Genomic DNA, 13,672 nt, shown 5'->3' with positions numbered 1-13,672 from the left:
CTAGATGCTCAGGCTTCAGTAGTTGCAACTCGCGGGCTCCAGAGCATGGGATCAATAGCTGTGGCACATGGGCTCCACAGCATGTGGAATCTCCCCTGACCAGGAATCAAACCCATGTCCCCTGCATTGGCAGGCAGATTCTTAACCACTGGACCACCAGGGAAGCCCAACACTGAATATTATTGTAATCTGATCTTGTGGTCAGGATCCAGACCACTTCCTTTAATGGGTGACAAGCAATATTTGAAGAATTGAGCTTATACATAAAGTATAAGTGAATACTGTAGTTGGCTCTTCTAAGCCTGACCACTCACGTAGCACATGTTTATTCAGGGCCTACAGAGTACTGGTTACTGTCATAGGTTAATAAGCAGAATCTTTTAAAAAGGAGCTGACAACCTATTGGAAGAAACAGACCCATGCAAACAAAATAGCAATCCTTATAGCAATTCTTTTTTGCTAGCTAAACAAAGATCTGAGGGGATACACCAAAGTTATATGGGGTGTCCCTGGTGGCTCAGGGGGTAAAGAATCTGCCTGCAGTGCAAGAGACCTGGGTTCCATCCCTGGGTTGGAAGATCCCTTGGAGAAAGGAATGGCTACCCAGTCTGGTGTTCTTAGCTGGAGAATTCCATGGACAAAAGAGCCTGGAGGGCTACAGTCCATGGGGTCGCAAAGAGTCGGACATGACTGAGCGACTAACATACACACATACCAATGTTATAAAGTGTTCTTGGGAAGCTTCCCTGGTGGCTCTCAGGATAAAGTGTCTGCCTGCAATGCAGGGGACCTGGGTTCGATCCCTGGGTTGGGAAGATCCCCTGGAGAAAGAAATGGCAACCCACCCCAGTATTCTTGCCTGGAGAATCCCATGGACAGCAGAGACTGCCAGGCTACAGTCCATGGTGTTGCAAAGAGTCGGATACGACTGAGCAACTTCACACTCACACACTGGGAAACTTGGCTTATAAAAAACCTCTCTGAGGTTAATGGCCCCCTGAGCTCTGGCTCCTATTGGAGGCAGCTTTGAAGACTACCTTTGAAGACCAGGAAGGGTGAGGAAGAGGGCATGGCTTCCCTGAGGTCTGGCCTCAAAAGGCACCCCAAACTCCAAAGATCCAGGGCCAAGGCAAGCCTGTCAACACAGTTGCTATGACAGTGTGATAGATCTACCCACACATCTCAGAAAGGCAACCACAAGGTGTAAACAAAATGCCCATTTTTGAATTAACTTCTCATCGCATCTTTCCCCAGAGCATGGACAGCAACGGCAGGGGCCTGGGATACTGCTTTCCTTTCCACTGCTGTTTATAAATTCAAACGGCAAGGATACTGGAATGGGTTGCCATTTCCTTCTTCAGGGGATCTTCCTGACCAAGGGATTGAACCTGGGTCTCCTGCATTGTAGGTAGAATTTTACCATCTGAGCCACCAGGGAAGCCCAGAAAAAGCATCACTGATCTCAAATTAATCTCCTTCTCCTCAGCCCAAAGGATTCAAGCCTCAGGTCCATCATCTCCCAGCAAATCACCCTGCATACTCTCTTGCACAAAGAGCATCCATGATCGTTGACATACATGTTCTGGATACAGGATAAAGGAGACTGTGTCACAGCCATGGTGGGAGCTGTTTTCTTCCCCCTTTTTTCTTTCCTTTCTTTTGTTTTGAGGTTGTTGTTGTTGTTGTTGTTGTTGTTGTTGTTTTAAACGCCTTTTTAAAAGACAGCAGAAAAGGCTCTCCTTTAGGGAACATTTCCTGGTTTGAGGGAGGGTTAAATAAACAAATGATAACAACACCAATCAGCCCTCTTTGCTTACAGCCTGCGGAGTCAATCTGCCTCCTGGCTGCGGAGCTACCAACCAGCAAAGGCAAACTAATTAGACACAGACAAACACTTAGGCAATCACACCTTGTGAATGTAAGCGTCTTCCTGTCATTTGGCAAGTCTCTCAGCTGCCTCTGAGCGTGAGACAACAAATCCCCTGCAAACAAGTTCCCCGCTCTCCCGTTAGTGAGACCTAACGGATCACAATGGCTGGAGGTGAAAGGTGGCAGTCTCGTCAGGTAATGACATCTCTCCAACAGCCCATATTAAAACAGCCACACTTGTTTAGACTAGCCTATTTGCACCTACCTACAGAGGGCCTTTTTAATGTAATTATTAGCCTCTGCCGCCCTGCTTAGGATTGGAAAATATCGTTCATTTTCATCTTGTTGCAGCTACCGCTGCTACCTCCTATTCCATCTCAGGCACCTCATCTTCCCACAACTAAGTGCAGAAACAGGCAGGAGCCAGAAGAGCTGAATTAACAAGAACAAGTTGGCAGGTGAGCTATGTGACAAAAAAAAAAAAAGAGAGAGAGAGAGAGAGATTTGACAATATATTCTAATCACTACCTGTCGGTGGAAATCTTGAAAAAAAATTTAAATGGCTTTTCTCAGAGACACCAAAAAGCTACTGTAATAATTGACCAAACCCAGAGATTAAAAAAAAAAGCAAAGAGGTTGGAAAAACAAGAGTGTGCAGCCAATGAACAGCTGTATGTGCTTAAAAAAGAAAAAGAAACAGAATGAGGCTAGAATCTATTGACAGCCTGGCTTCAGGAGCTCTGATAACTGTTCATCATAGTGCAGAATTTGGCCTTTGACATGTTAAGTAGCTGGAAGGGATAGTCCCACCTGACCTCACTCTGTGTTATACAAACACATGCATCGCCATGTAAAAGTTTGGCTGATGCATTATAGACCTGTAGGTCAAAGACCAGAATTTATAAGTCCCCTGGATGGTTACCATCTCTGCTTCTAACTAACAGGTCACATTCGGGCAGAGCAGAGAGGCAATTCATCAACCCACTATTAATTGTCAAATATCTACCTTTGCTTGGAGCTGTGCTCACTTAAAAATGAGGCAGTTGACTTTCTGTCGAGATGGTTTTTAGTCTTGCTCTTTATACCTTATTGGGGCTCCAGTTATATCCTAGATTATGGTGATCCCTAATGAATGGCTATAAACAGGGATTTTTAAAAATTTATTTGTTTAGTGAAGGATAATTGCTTTACAGAATTTTGCTGTTTTCTGTCAAACCTCAACATGAATCAGCACTAGGTATACATATATCCCTTCCCTTTTAAAACTCCCTCCCATCTCCTTCCCCATTCCACCCCTCTAGGTTGATACAGAGCCCCTGTTTGAGTTCCCTGAGTCATACAGCGAATTCCCATTGGCTATCGATTTTACATAAGGTAATGTAAGTTTCCATGTTACTCTTTCCATACATCTCACCCTCTCCTCCCCTCTCCCCATGTCCATAAGTCTATTCTCTATGTCTGTTCCTCCACCAATGCCTTGTAAATAAATTCTTTAGTACCATTTTTTTAGATTCTGTATATTTGTGTTAGAATATGATATTTATCTTTCTCTTTCTGATTCACTTTGCTCTGTATAATAGGTTCTAGGTTTATCCACCTCTTCAGAACTGACCCAAATATGTTCCTTTCTATGGCTGAGTAATATTCCACTGTGTATATGTACCACATCTTCTTTATCCATTCATCTATTGATGGGCATCTAGATTGCTTCCATTTTCTAGCTATTGTAATTAGTGCTGCAATGAACAATGGGATATGTGTCTCTTTCAATTTTGGTTTCCTCAGGGTATATGCCTAGGAGTGGGATTGCCGAGTCATATGGTGATTTTATGCCTACTTTTTAAGGAATTTCCATACCATCTTCCACAGTGGCTGTATCAATTTACATTCCCACCAACAGTGCAAGAGCATTTCCTTTTCTCCACACCCTCTCCAGCATTTATTGTTTGTAAACTTTTCGATGATGGCCTTTCTGACTGGTGTGAGATGATATCTCACTGTGGTTTTGATTTACATTTCTCTAATAATGAGCAATGTTGAGCAAGGGATTTTTTTTTAAAAGGATACTAGACTGTTATTGGCTAGAGGAGGAAATGGCAACACACTCCAGCATTTGTGCCTGGAAAATCCCACAGACAGAGGAGCCTGGTGGGCTACAGTCTGTGGGGTCACAAAGAGTTGAACAGAACTGAGTGACTGAGCATTCAGGCTGTTATTAACGAGAGACTTTTGTATAAAGGAATGTATATCTTCCTATTTTCTTCCTATATTTTTTCCTTTGTCTCTCCACCTTTATCTTCTTCCTTCACTTTCCCCCAGTGGAAAAGACAAATTTTATAGAAGTCAGTTTCCAAGAGAAGTCATCAGGCCCATAGCGGTTCAAGAAACAAGGAACAGTCTAGGATAGATCATCAGAGGAGAAAAAAAAAAAAGACCCCCCATAAAGAGAGTGATTAGAAGGGAGCATTTATTTCACATTTGTTAACCTACCACTTAGTGCTAAGGACTGTGTGGTGATTGAAGTAAAAGATGAGAAATGGGAAATTCCCTGGTTGCTCAGTGGTTGCAACTCTGCAATTCCACTGCCAGGGTCCAGGGTTCGATCCCTGGTTGGGTAACTAAGTCAATCAGGGCCAGAAAAAAAGAAAATCAAGAAACGACTCGTGGTGCAATGTACTGAGCAAGAGAGGACTAACAGTAATGAATTAATTCATTGGTTATCTTAATTAACTAAGAGGATTCCATCTTTAATCCTCTGATTCCAAATCAGACATATGCCTAGCAGTGCATCAACCACACTGTCAGCGCAAGATTCAGAACTGCCTGCTCAAAACTAAAATGAGGACAAAAATTCACTTTTGAAACAGCAGATGAGAGGAGTTCAGTGAGAAATGGCATTGTTTTTTCTAGTAAAAGACACAATTTTAACAAAAACGCTTAGAGAGGAAAATAAAAGAAATAAGATCAGAGTATTGCTTTGCTCTCTCTGGCTCTCTTTTCCAAGCAAGAAACAGAAGACTTCTGTACCAAGGTGGGGGTACAAAGCCTACGCCTTGACGCCCACCCACTATGCATGTGTATAGAGCTATAGGGCTGAACACTCACACCCTCAGAATGGGCCCAAGTCACTCCACCCATTCACTGGAAAATCCCACCATAGGGGTCAGAGGCCACAAGCCACCAGGGCCCCAAAGGTTCAGGAAACCACAGATTGGAGGAAGAGATTCTCTGTTGATGTGACTGCATTGTGTCCACCAGGAAGAGGGTCCTTAATGTCTTTGGAGTGATCAGCCAAGGCCAGAGATCTGGGAGCAACAGAAGACAGGGTACCCTGGAGGGTGAGAAAGCTCAGGCCTTGATTCACTCAATTAATCTAAGGAAGCTGCCAGCCCACCCTACACAGGAGTCCAGGCTGCTGTCCTAGCTTCACCCAGCCTTTGCAAGCATCAGTCAACCAAAGGACCGCCTGGCCTCAGGAACCTTTTCAGAGCGTGTTCCAATGCCTGCCTGGGTCAGTCCCAGTCAGCTCCTTGTCCACAGTATCTAACTCTGAATTTGTAGCTATGACCATAGCCAGAGCCTATGATGAGGGCAGAAACGAACATGATGTTCATTGCACATTGCTTCTGAAAGCAGATTGCTGCCATCTTTTTTTATAAATATTTCTTTAAAAGCCACTTAAAAGTACCAGTACCTAAGCAGGGGTTAAAACCCCAAATTCCTTTGGGGCCCAGGCATATGACTTAGCTGTTTAAATCAGTGTGGGTACTCCCAGCGAGCAGTATGAGCTGGTGAGAGTTCTCATAGTGCATCTACAAGCCACTTCTTCTGCAGGCCACCTCTGTCCCATGACATAAAGGGTTAACCTTGACTATCTCTGTATTTGAAATGATACATTTCCAGAAGGCTCTATAATGCTCAAATTTTGCCAGACTCTAATTATAAAAGCTGTACCAGGATCAGTTGCCAGGGTCCTCCTTATATTTTTAACTTTTCCCCTTCTGAGAACAGTAGGAAATACCAGTGGCAACTGCTTGACCTAAATGACGCTATGGTTTTGGCAGAAAGGTGGTCTCAACTGAGAAGTAAGATGAAATTATGCAGCATCCAGGGCTCCATATGGCCCCTCAGTCAGGGGTACCATTAGAGTACATCAAATGCATTACCTTCTCTCAAAGAGCTGGCTGGGGGCCTTCTCATTCCATCTGACCACCTGTCCCCCTTTCCCTCTCTGTCACAAAGACTCCTTCCTCTCCTTCTACTGCACCAGTGCCGGCAAGCTCAGCCACTGCCAGTCAGAGTGGAGGTGGGGCGGCCATTGAGATATCTGGGGACCACCGGCTTGTCCCAGGGCCAGCATCCCTCAGATCTCTCCAAGACTAAAGACAGGTCAGCTGTCCCTTTGGGAGAGGGTCTAACAGAGTCACTGGTTCAGAATTCAAAGGTCAGTAAAAAGTGTTCATTCTTTAAAGAGTCATGAGGCTGCACAAAGAAGGGAGAAGCCTGGCCCATAAACATATGAGCAGGGTTTCTGGGTTTCTGGGTTCCCCAAGCTCACTGGAATTGTTTGCAATGCAAAGCAGGGTCTTACACACTTGGTTCACATTCGGATGGAAATATTTTGCATCTGATGGGGAACACATGTTTGGAAGACAGAAAAATCTTCTTGTTAAAACATAACAACTCAGGAATGACAAACGGAGTGTGGGTGGGGAAAAAAAAAATAACACAACCCACCTTCCTCCTAACTCTGCTGGAATCAGTGCTGGCTTTGGGAGCAGCTCTCTGCAGCACTATCCTGAATGTCCAAACTGAAGACAGTCATTTTCAGCTTTTATAGCATGACCCCTCCCTCATTTCCATTCATTATTTCTTCCCAGAGAAGCCCATTGAATAAACCTGTCATTCCTGGAGCCCGCCTTTCCCCAGCAGCACAGTGCAAGGCCAGCCTCCACATTCACAGAGAGATGCGAGGAAGAGCTCTTCACAGTGTGTAGCACCCAGAATTGTCGGGTCCTGGTTAGAACTGAAGAATGGAATTACCTTTGTAATGAAATTACCTGGGCTTCCCAAGTGGCATAGTGGTACAGAACCTGCTTGCTAATGCAGGAGACTTAAGAGACGGGGGTTTGAACCCTGGGTTAGGAAGATCCCCTGAAGAAGGGCATGGCAACCCGCTCCAGTATTCTTGCCTGAAGAATCCCATGGACAGAGGAGCCTGGCAGGTTACAGTCCATAGGGTCATAAAGACAAGTGACTAAGCACTCACACAGGCTGAGATACTCAGCACAGGAGAAGACAAATTCTAACCATAACTGTCTTTATGCTTTTGAAACCTCTGCCTCCTATTAAATGTATAGTTCTGGCCCCAGTAAGTGCTCAACAAATATTGTTCATTAGTTAATGATCAAGTCTCCTCTCCCAGCCCCTGTGCAGAAGGACTCTGCATGATTCTCCTTAAAGGCTTTGCTGCTGCTCAAGAACACCTTTCTTCAAAAACCCCTGCTTTGAGGTGAAATTACACCAAGAAGAAGAAGCACCTTCCCAGCAAGGAGCCAACAGAAGGCATGACTTGAAAATGGCCAGAGGCACTTGAAAGCTCAATTTCACTTTTATCAGTAACTTCAGATTTTTTAAAGATGAATCATTAATGGGAAAAGAAAACTTTGACTTACTCTGAATTCACCTACCACCCCTCCTGGCGGGGGGAGATGTGGGACCTCCCTAACAGGTAGGACTTTGAGTTTCACTTCCATGACAGCTCTTCATTGCCACCAATTAAGGGTTGTGTTCAGTGATACTATCAGTTCACCTTCCTGTTTTTCAGACTCTTGTGGTCACTTAGGAACTGAGGCATTTTCCTGTATTATATGGTGGCAATAGGAAAATGGAAAAGTAGCTATTAACAAGGTTTGGTTAGAGCTGAAAACTTTTTATTTATGTTTTAAAATGCATTTTAATTGGAGGATAATTGCTTTATAATGTTATGTTGGTTTCTGCTCTACAACAACCTGAATCAGGCATAAGTATACATATATCCCTTCCCTCTTGAGCCTCCCTCCCCTCTAGGTCATCACAGAGAACCAAGCTAAGCTCCTTGCGCTATACAGCAGATTGCCATGAGCTATCTATTTTACGCACAATAGTTTATATATGTGAATTCTACTCTTTTCAATTCATCCCACCCTCTCCTTCCCCAACTGGGCCCGCAAGTCCATTCTCTACATCTGCATCTTTATTCCTGCCTTGCAAATAGGTTCATCAGTACCATTTTTCAAGATTCCATATACATTCATTAACATATGACACTTGCTTAATAGTAAAATCCCTCTTTCAATGAAATCTAAAGTAGAAGCCCAGATTATAAGCCAGTGTAAAGTAGTGCTGCCACCATTTACGATAGCTAGGACATGGAAGCAACCTAGATGTCCACTGAGAGATAAATGGATAAAGAAGTTGTGGTACAGGTATACAATGGAATGTTATTCAGAATTTGAGTCAGTTGTAGTGAAGCGGATGAACCTAGAGCCTGTTATACAGAATGAAGTAAGTCAGAAAGAGAAAAATACCATATATTAGCACCTAGGTATGGGATCTAGAAAAATGGTACTGATGAAACTGTTAGTAGGGAAGGAATGGAGATGCAGAAATAGAGAATGGACTCATGGACACAGAGGGGGGAGGAAAAAGGTAATATGAATTGAGAGAGAATAGCATTTAAAACCTTTACTTTGGATGTTTATATTTCCTTTTCAAGTGGAATGGCCTCTCTTGTCTCTGTCATATACTCCATCTCAAATTAGTAACATCTTAACCATCTTCCCAAGCCCTCTTCAATGCAGTGTTTTCCATGGAGTCTTGATTCTCTGCACCAGATGTGACTGCTTCCTTCAATTGCAGTGTCAGGCTCCCTAGGATCTGATCTTGGCCCTGCATGTTCTTGGCTGTGGACCCTGGAAAAGGTACTGAAATTCAGTGTGCCCAGTTTCCTCATCTGTAAACTGTGGAGAAGAATACAACCTACCTCAAAGGACTTGAGATTCAAATAATCCAATTTGTGACAAATGCTTAGGAAAGTATCTGTAAACATTTAACTGAACATAAGTGTTATTATCAGTTCTTACCTGTGAGAGCTAATAGGACCTTAATATCTCTAAAAGATCTTGCCTTCCTTCCTTTCTTATATGTATGGTATCTTGCCCATCTACTTCTTTCCATTCTTGGATGTTTAAAGGGAACTCTCATTTCCCTCAGCCAGCGGGGAAACAGGGCAACCTGAAGTTCTCCACTTTAGCCTGATGTACTTGGGAAAGAAACAATGCTGTCTCTTATCACTGTAGCCATATATATATATATATACTGTTAGTCCATCAGTCATGTCCAACTCTTTGCAACACCGTGGATTGTAGCCTGCCAGTCTCTTCTGCCCATGGAATTCTCCAGGCAAGAATACCAGAGTAGGTTTCCATTCTCTTCTCCAGCAGATCTTCCCAATGCCAGGATTGAACCTGGGTCTCCTGCATTGCTGGTTGATTCTTTACTGTCTGAGCCACCAGGGAGGCCTATATATATATACACACATGCACACACATACACACTCACACACACACATGCACACACATATATATTAAGTACATGTTGAAATTAAGTACATGAGGTTTACATAGTGCCTAGTATATTCAAAGCTCTAAGAATATATGTCTCAACTTTTGTTGACATTATCTCATACCAAGAGGAGGAATCCAAAACATGTATCTTTGAAAATGTCCACATCCAATTCAAAAAATGAGACATAACGCAAAGTCAAATTTTGCCTTCTAGTAACCTGACAAGACGGAGAAAGTCTGACAACACATGAAAACTTTTCCTTACATGCAGAGCTGTCATCAGTACTTCCCCACATTCCTAGTGACATATGGATGCTGCAGCGAATGCCAGAAATGTCAGTGACCAGAGCAAGGACAGTGCCCTGTCCATAGTTAGTAGTTACTATATTTATTTTCACTTTGATCTGCTGTCAGCTCAGTCCTTCCAGATCCATATTCTATGAAAGAAGACTTTGAGTCTTCATTATTTTTCTTGCATCATCTGTTTTCAGGATGCAATGTAAATCTAACAGTTTTCTGCTTTTAATGTTCCTAGATTTTCTCTTTAGTCAGCATAACGCTTTCTTACATCCTTTTCTGCCTTAACCTATTATAATTTTTCTGCAAGAACTCCTTGCATCAATCTCTTCTTCCCAGGGTGCTCCCACACTGGTTCTTGGTCATTCTAGGTTGCTCTGGTCATCCTGAAAGAGACCAATCTTCTTGGTACCTCTGTGTGAACATTCAGAGAGCTCTCTGGAGTGTGATTCGTTTATCAGTCAGGTCCTGGTGGGGAGCACAAGACTCACTCAGCTGGGATTCTGAAGAAAGGTAAGGAAGGACTATAGACAAAGCAGGTCAGGGAATGTAGTGAGGGGTGTTGAGGTGCCCAGAGCCAGAAACACTGGGAAGCCATTCCCACCATGGGGCTGAAGGGACATAGGAAGGAAATTGTATAACTGAAGCTTGGTGGGAGCTGGAGCCAGAGACGAGGGAGAGCAGCCTGCAGGAGCTGTAGTCTAGAAGGATGCAACTCTGCCAGGCAGGGAGATGGAGTGTCACAGCCAGGGGATCAGCTGCCTGGAGCCTAGTGCAGCAAAGAAAAGGACAGAGATGAACTCACAGGTGAGGTGGGAAAGGGCAAGAAGAGAAGAACCAGCACAATGTATGTGAAAATACTTGTATCTAAACCTGTAAATGAAACTGCTCCCTGTCACCTGCACACCACAGGAAAACTCCATCCATACAACACTCCTTCTAGGGAAGTCTAAGGAGAGTCCTCCTTATTTGACTCTGCTACTGCTGTGTGCATGCTCAGTCATGTCTGACTCCGTGTGACCCCATGGACTGTAGCCCACCAGGCTCCTCTGTCTGGTCTTTATTGGTGTAACTAGAAAGGAAAGGTCATCTTAATTTCTAAAGAAGGAAAGTAGCATAACCTCACCCATGATGGTGATTCTCTGAGGCCCCTAAGATTTGTGCGACATCCTTCTCTTTTGGTTGCAGAAATATGTTAAGAAAATTTTCTATTAATCACTCCTGGACTAAAAATCGCAATGAATGAAGTATCCACAGATTGTGCTTGTTTCTTTCAGATCCATGGCTATGTTGTGGACTTTTTTTTAAGTGGACAAGTTTATGTGTTCCAATTCTAGGTATAATGCAGTGGTCTCAACCCTGTATACTCACCAGCATCACCTTCAGAACTTCAGAATTAGTACAAGATCCTGTGACCTACCCCAGAAATTCTCAATTGTGAATGATTAATTTAAAACTGTGAGTGTATGATTAGGAGATTTTATCCAGACCTCTTTGATCTATCAATAAAGGTCAACATCATTCTGTGTTATATCTTTTAAATACCTCCCATATTAGTCCCAAGATAATTTTTTATTTGGAAATATCTACACAAGGGAAATAGAAGTCACCTTTCACATAATAATCATGCTCTTAAAAATAAATGAATTTAATTTAATTGAAATTGTGATTTTTCACAGACAAAATTAAAATTGGCTTGTGGTTTAAGGGGAAGAGTGTGGAGTTTCTTTGAAAGTTAAAATTATCAAACTAAAACTTGCTTGTATAGTTCTCCAAGCCCAGCTAAAATTCCTGCAGAGAATAACCAGCGCAGTGAGGTGGTAAAGCACTAAGCCTTCATTCCTCAGCTTTTCCAATAGAATCTTGCCATCCACTCAACCTATTCTGCTCACATTCTCTCTTTGATTTTATTGTTTGCTCATTCAGTTTAGCATATCTCATGTTCTGGATTTTTAAAAGCACTTATTTTTGTACACGTTGTATGTGAACATTATGAAGTTAAAGATTGTGTCCTGTTCATTTCTACATTATCAGCCACAGTGCAAGTCTAGGTAGGTGTTCACTGTATGTCTGCTGAGTTAACATGTTACTTTGAAAACAAATAAATGCATTTCTATGTGAAAAAAAAAAATGTACCTGGTACTAATGATGCTTTATATTGACATATACCCACATTTCCCCTCATACCAACCTATGGTACCAGCCTCAACTCTTCTACTCCAGGCCCAAAGAAGAAAATCTAGATCTCAGATCCAAAGAGATCATGCTTGAGTTAAACACTGAGGGCACCTAATGGGCTTCTTGGACTTCCCTGGTAGCTCAGCAGTAAAGAATCCACCTGCAATGCAGGAGACTTGCTGAAGATGCAGATTCAATCCCTGAATTGGGGCGATCCCCTGGAGAAGGAAATGGCAACTCACTCCAGTATTCTTGCCTGAGAAATTCCATGGACTGCAGCCTGGCAACCTCCTCTGGGAAATCCCATGGACAGAGGAGCCTGGTGGGCTACAGTGCATGGGGCTGCAAAGAGCTGAACACGGCTGAATGAGTCAACAACAACAATGGACTTCTTATCCAAAACTTCAGAAAACACTCTTTTTCAGACAAATGTTTATACTTATTCAGTGGACTTTCTTGAATTTTGTATGATTTATTGATTTTCTATTATTACTGAACCTCTCTACAGGTCTTTCCTGATCATAGACACCCCCTCATTTATTTTTAAGTCATTTTTAATGATCATTTAAAGCCATGTACAAAATGGAGAATATCATTTTTTAAAAAGAATTGCAGATAATATATCTGATACTCAGACACTTCAGTAAAAGATGTATCTGGAAATGTACTCTTGAAATCACGTACATGATGAAAAAGGACCGGAACTGATAAATTTTAATGCAGCTAGGCAAAAACCCAAGGCCTGTCACACCAGCTGGCCATTCTTGCTTTAGCCATTAAAAGTGGCCTTTTTTGTGGCTAACAACAGAAATGTCGGTCAATCAGGCACAGCTGTAGGTCTGGGCTTGGAGCCCGCTCTCAACCTTCCCTCCTCCCTCTCTTTCCCCCAGGCTAGGATGGAATGAAAGGGTCAGGACTGGCAGTAGGCACAGAGAAAGGGAAACCAAGATGCTTAAATCCAGATGAGAGATTGATTGCTGCAACATCTCAGGCCTTAGCCCATTAGGTAAAGTTTAACCTTTGCAAAACAGGTCACTTGGCAAAAATGGACGGAAAATACAAACTTCAGGTTGAAAGACGCAGAGGAGGCGAGGGGAGATGCTCCGCTGCATATGGCGTTCCATTAATAGGTATCACACTCCATAATGGGAACATTTTTATACAAATGTGTTCTTTGGAATCCAGCCAAGAGCAAGGCACCCTAGTGAAATCACAATGCACAGCTAATGAGCTATTTTTGGTGAATTTGGCACTAGAGACTAATAGAACCAATTTGTCCCCCAAATGTTAAATCATTTAGCGCTTCTTTGGAGGTGCTAAGTGCATCTAGAACTTTTTGGGCTGTCAATAAAAATTACAGACTACTCCAAAGCCTTCGGTCTTGGCTTGCAACCCTTTATCCTTGGATTAGAAGGCTGCTGGGCACCCGAGGAGGCTCCAAGCAATGCCTGCTAGCTGCAGGAAGCAAGTGGTTGGGCTCAGCCTGACTAATGAGAGACTAAAGAGATCGTGAGCATTTTTATTATCCATGCTGTCAACCCACAGTTCCACTATAATCACCCAATCATCTTCATATCCTCCCCACACTCTGCCTCCACTAATTTCCTTTCACGGCACTGCCATCCTTCCAGGCCCATAATCTTAGGAATTTGACTTCTCTATCACATTTACCATTTCCCCTTGTATTTCCCCTCCATTCCCTCTTTACCAGCTCTCAGTCC

Source organism: Capra hircus, chromosome 3, assembly GCF_001704415.2.
Source record: "Capra hircus breed San Clemente chromosome 3, ASM170441v1, whole genome shotgun sequence".
Taxonomy (NCBI): domain Eukaryota; kingdom Metazoa; phylum Chordata; class Mammalia; order Artiodactyla; family Bovidae; genus Capra; species Capra hircus.
Note: the sequence above shows the minus strand (reverse complement) of the source record.